We start from the raw sequence: 6,000 nt of genomic DNA, 5'->3' as shown, positions 1-6,000 counted from the left end.
CACTGTTGGGTAGGGACTGTCTCTAGATGTTGCCACCTTGTACTTCCCAAGCGCTTAGTACAGTGCTCTGCACACAGAAAGCGCTCAATAAATACGATTGATTGATTGATTGATGGAAGTCACAAATACTGAGTCCCAGACTGAGCCCCTTCCTTCCTCTCCCCCTCGTGCCCCTCTCCATCCCCCCCGCCTTACCTCCTTTCCTTCCCCACAGCACCTGTATATATGTCTATATTTTTGTACGTATTTATTACTCGATTTATTTTACTTGTACCTATCTATTCTATTTATTTTATTTTGTTAGTGTGTTTGGTTTTGGTCTCTTGTCTCCCCCTTCTAGACTGTGAGCCCACTGTTGGGTAGGGACTGTATATATTGCCAACTTGTACTTTCCAAGCGCTTAGTAGAGTGCTCTGCACACAGTAAGCGTTCAATAAATATGATTGATTGATTGAAGTCATGAATACTGAGTCCCAGACTGAGCCCCTTCCTTCCTCTCCCCCTCGTCCCCCTCTCCATCCCCCCCGCCTTACCTCCTTCCCTTCCCCACAGCACCTGTATATATGTTTGTACAGATTTATTACTCTATATTTTACTTGTACATATCTATTCTATTTATTTTATTTTGTTAGGATGTTTGGTTTTGTGTCTCCCCCTTCTAGACTGTTGGGTAGGGACTGTCTCTATATGTTGCCAACTTGGACTTCCCAAGCGCTTGGTACAGTGCTCTACACACAGTAAGCGTTCAATAAATATGATCGATTGATTGATTGAAGTCACAAATACAGAGTCCCAGACTGAGCCCCTTCCTTCCTCTCCCCCTCGTCCCCCTCTCCATCCCCCCATCTTACCTCCTTCCCTTCCCCACAGCACCTGTATAGATGGATATATGTTTGTACAGATTTATTACTCTATTTTACTTGTACATATCTATTCTATTTATTTTATTTTGTTAGTATGTTTGGTTTTGTTCTCTGTCTCCCCCTTTTAGACTGTGAGCCCACTGTTGGGTAGGGACCGTCTCTATATGTTGCCAGCTTGGACTTCCCAAGCGCTTAGTACAGTGCTCTGCACACAGAAAGCGCTCAATAAATACGATTGGTTGATTGATTGATTGAAGTCACGAATACTGAGTCCCAGACTGAGCCCCTTCCTTCCTCTCCCCCTCGTCTCCCTCTCCATCCCCCCCGCCTTACCTCCTTCCCTTCCCCACAGCACCTGTATATATGTCTATATTTTTGTACGTATTTATTACTCTGTTGATTTATCTTACTTGTACCTATCTATTCTATTTATTTTATTTTGTTAATATGTTTGGTTTTGTTCTCTGTCTCCCCCTTCTAGACTGTGAGCCCACTGTTGGGTAGTGACCGTCTCTATATCAATCAATCAATCGTATTTATTGAGCGCTTACTATGTGCAGAGCACTGTACTAAGCGCTTGGGAAGTACAAATTGGCATCACATAGAGACAGTCCCTACCCAACAGTGGGCTCACAGTCTAAAAGTGCTCTATATGTGGCCAACGTGTACTTCCCAAGGGCTCAGTACAGTGCTCTGCACACAGTAAGCGCTCAATAAATATCATTGAGCGATGGATCGATGGAAGTCACCAATACTGAGTCCCAGACTGAGCCCCTTCCTTCCTCTCCCCATCTCCACCCCCCATCTTACCTCCTTCCCTTCCCCACAGCACCTGTATAGATGGATATATGTTTGTACAGATTTATTACTCTATTTATTTATTTACATATTGTTACGGACAAGTAGGGTGCGAAATAGGTTAACTCGGTGTAAATCGGCCGCAGGGTTCTTGAACCCAGGGTGGTGATGCAGATAGGAAAAATGACTCGGAGACAGGAGTTCAGATGGATCAGTAAAGAAGGAAAGTGGCTACTTGCCCGTTCACCTCCCGGGAGAGGGACGAGTGACAAGAAGGCCCCGATCCCAATGTCACTGTGCCTTTTATTGAATTACAGCAACACGGAGCCGGGGCATTTGGGAATTTCAGGAATTGGGACCGGCAGGATGTTACAGATTATCTTTGCTCTCCGTTCCCAGGCCTTGCATAGACAGGAAATAGGGATGGAAATTCTCTTCGGATGGGTGTTACTTGTTGATGGCCTTGAAGGCAGCTTTTACAGACTTGTTCTCTCAGCCTGCAGAAATGGAGGGTTACTGTCGGCAAGCATATGCAAAATGGAGTCAGTCATGTCAAGTCCGCTGTGGACAGCACATATCTATTCTATTTATTTTATTTTGTTAGTATGTTTGGTTTTGTTCTCTGTCTCCCCCCTTCTAGACTGTGAGCCCGCTGTTGGGTAGGGGCCGTCTCTAGATGTTGCCAACTTGGACTTCCCAAGCGCTTAGTACAGTGCTCTGCACACAGTAAGCGCTCAATAAATATGATTGATAATTGATTGATTGATTGAAGTCACGAATACTGAGTCCCAGACTGAGCCCCTTCCTTCCTCTCCCCCTCGTCCCCCTCTCCATCCCCCCATCTTACCTCCTTCCTTTCCCCACAGCCCCTGTATATATGTATATATGTTTGTACATATTCATTACTCTATTTTACTTGTCCATATCTATTCTATTTATTTTATTTTGTTAGTGTGTTTGGTTTTGGTCTCTGTCTCCCCCTTCTAGACTGTGAGCCCACTGTTGGGTAGGGACTGTCTCTAGATGTTGCCAACTTGGACTTCCCAATCAATCAATCATCATCAGTCGTATTTATTGAGCGCTTACTGTGTGCAGAGCACTGTACTAAGCGCTTGGGAAGTACAAGAGCGCTTAGTACAGTGCTCTGCACACAGTAAGCGCTCAATAAATACGATTAATTGATAATTGATTGAATTGAATATTCCACCGCAGTGCAGAAATGCACAACCATCAAACTCTGCCTTCTTCTAGGTTTTTATGAGACCCACCCAATCCCTCTAGACTTTCTCCAGAGTCGATCATTCCCTGTACATCGTACAATTAATCGGAACGTTTATTTGAGCCCCTTCCTTCCTCTCCCCCTCATCCTCCTCTCCATCCCCCCATCTTACCTCCTTCCTTTCCCCACAGCACCTGTATATATGTATATATGTTTGTGCATATTTGTTACTCTTTATTTTACTGGTACATATCTATTCTATTTATTTTATTTTGTTAGTATGTTTGGTTTTGTTCTCCGTCTCCCCCTTTTAGACTGTGAGCCCACTGTTGGGTAGGGACTGTCTCTATATGTTGCCAACTTGGACTTCCCAAGTGCTTAGTACAGTGCTCTGCACACAGTAAGCGCTCAGTAAATACGATTGAATGAATGAATGCAGTGGTTGGCTCATAGTAAGCACTTAAGAAATACTGCAATTAGTTATTTGTTATAATCACAGTGGAAAAGAGAATAATAATAGTAATGATAGCATTTATTAAGCGCTTATCATGTGCAAAGCACTGTTCTAAGCGCTGGGGAGGTTACAAGGGGATCAGGTTGTCCCACGGGGGGCTCACAGTCCCCATCCCCACCTTACAGATGAGGCTACTGAGGCCCAGAGAAGTAAAGTGAGTTGCCCAAAATCATGCACCCGACAAGTGGCAGAGCCGGGATTTGAACCCATGACCTCTGACTCCAAAGCCCGGGCTCTTTCCACTGAGCCACGCTGCTCCTCTATACAACAGTGCTCGAGGTTGCAGCCTGTGAATCATCAATCGTATTTACTGAGCGCTTACTATGTGCAGAGCACTGTACTAAGCGCTTGTGTCTACCCTTCTCCTCTTCTCCTTAGTGCCTTCCATTGTGCCGTAGAAGACCAAATTCATTCATTCATTCAATAATATTTATTGAGCGCTGACTGTGTGCACAGCACTGTACTAAGCGCTTGGGAAGTACAAGTCGGCAACAGATAGGGACGGTCCCTACCCAACAGCGGGCTCACAGTCTAGAAGGGGGAGACGGACAACAAGACAAAACATATTAACAAAATAAAATAAATAGAATAGATATGTGCAAGTAAAATAAATAGAGTAATAAATACGTACAAACATCTATACATACATACAGGTGCTGTGGGGAGGAGAAGGAGGTAAGGCGGGGAGATTTATTACTCTATTTTACCTGTACATATCTATTCTATTTATTTTATTTTGTTAGTATGTTTGGTTACGTTCTCCGACTCCCTGTTTTAGACTGTAAGCCCACTGTTGGGTAGGGACTGTCTCTATATGTTGCCAACTTGGACTTCCCAAGCGCTTAGTACAGTGCTCTGCACACAGTAAGCGCTCAATAAATACGATTGATTAATTGATTGATGGGGATTCTCTGCCAAATCAGCGGCAGAGAAGCACTGTGGCTCAGTGGAAAGAGCCCGGGCTTTCATTCAATCGTATTTATTGCGCGCTTACTGTGTGCAGAGCACTGTACTAAGCGCTTGGGAAGGACAAGTCGGCAACATATAGAGACTGTCCCTACCCAACAGCGGGCTCACAGTCTAGAAGGGGGAGACAGACAACAAAACTAAACATGTGGACAGGTGTCAAGTCGTCAGAATAAATAGAATTAAAGCTAAATGCACATCGTTAATAAAATAAATAGAATAGTAAATATGTACAAGTAAAATAGAGTAATAAATCTGTGCTAATATATATACAGGTGCTGTGGGGAGGGGAAGGAGGTAAGGCGGGGGGGTGGGGAGGAGGAGAGGAAAAGGGGGGCTCAGTCTGGGAAGGCCTCCTGGAGGAGGTGAGCGCTCAGTAGGGCTTTGAAGGGAGGAAGAGAGCTGGCTTGGCGGATGGCTTGGGAGTCAGAGGTCATGGGTTCAAATCCCGGCTCCGCCACTTGTCCGCTGTGTGACTTTGGGCAAGCCGCTTAGCTTCCCTGGGCCTCAGTGACCTCATCTGTCAAATGGGGATGAAGACTGTGAGCCCCCCGTGGGGCAACCTGATCACCTTGTGAACTCCCCAGCGCTTAGAACAGAGCTTTGCACGTAGTAGGCGCCTAATAAATGTTATTAAGGAAAAAAAAAGTCGCTTAGCTTATCTGGGCCTCAGTGACCTCATCTGGAAAATGGGGATTAGGACTGTGAGCCCCACGTGGGACAGCCTGATCACCTTGTATCTATCCCAGCGCTTAGAACAGTGCTTAGCACATAGCAGGCAATTAACAAACACTATTATTATTATTATCATCATTAGTAGAGTTGCGCCATGCGCCGGCCTTAGCAGGTTCCTTAATTGGAACCTGCCCCATGGTAGCCAGTAGCTGTCAATCAATCAATCGTATTTATTGAGCGCTTACTGTGTGCAGAGCACTGTACTAAGCGCTTGGGAAGTACAAGTCGGCAACATATAGAGACAGTCCCTACCCAACAGCGGGCTCACAGTCTAGCTGTCCCTACAGAGTCATTGTCTCCACGGTGAGTTTCCTTCATTCGCTATTTATTGAGTGCTTACTACTAATTATAATAATGCTGGCATTTGTTAAGCGCCTACTACTACTACTACTAATAATAATAATGGCATTTATTAAGCGCTTACTATGTGCAAAGCACCGTTCCAAGCGCTGGGGAGGTTACGAGGTGATCAGGTTATCCCACGGGGGGCTCACAGTCTTAACCCCCATTTGACAGATGAGGGAACTGAGGCACAGAGAAGTGAAGTGACTTGCCCAAGGTCACACAGCAGGCCGTTGGCTGCTATACTATGTGCAAAGCCCTGTTCTAAGCGCTGGGGAGGTTACAAGGTGCTCAGGTTGTCCCACGGGGGGCTCCCAGTCTTCGTCCCCCTTTTACAGATGAGGGAACTGAGGCTCAGAGAAGTTAAGTGACTTGCCCAAGGTCACACAGCAGACATGTGGCGGAGCCAGAATTCGAACCCATGACCTCGGACTCCCAAGCCCGGGCTCTTTCCACTGAGCCAGAGCGCTGTACTCAGCGCTTAGGAAAGTACAGTGCAACAATAAACAGACACATTCCTTGCCCACATCATCATCATCATCATCAATCGTATTTATTGAGCG

Source organism: Tachyglossus aculeatus, chromosome 4 (genome assembly GCF_015852505.1).
Source record: "Tachyglossus aculeatus isolate mTacAcu1 chromosome 4, mTacAcu1.pri, whole genome shotgun sequence".
Lineage (NCBI taxonomy): Eukaryota > Metazoa > Chordata > Mammalia > Monotremata > Tachyglossidae > Tachyglossus > Tachyglossus aculeatus.
The sequence above is the reverse complement of the archived record's forward strand: the minus strand, read 5'-3'. Positions refer to the sequence as shown.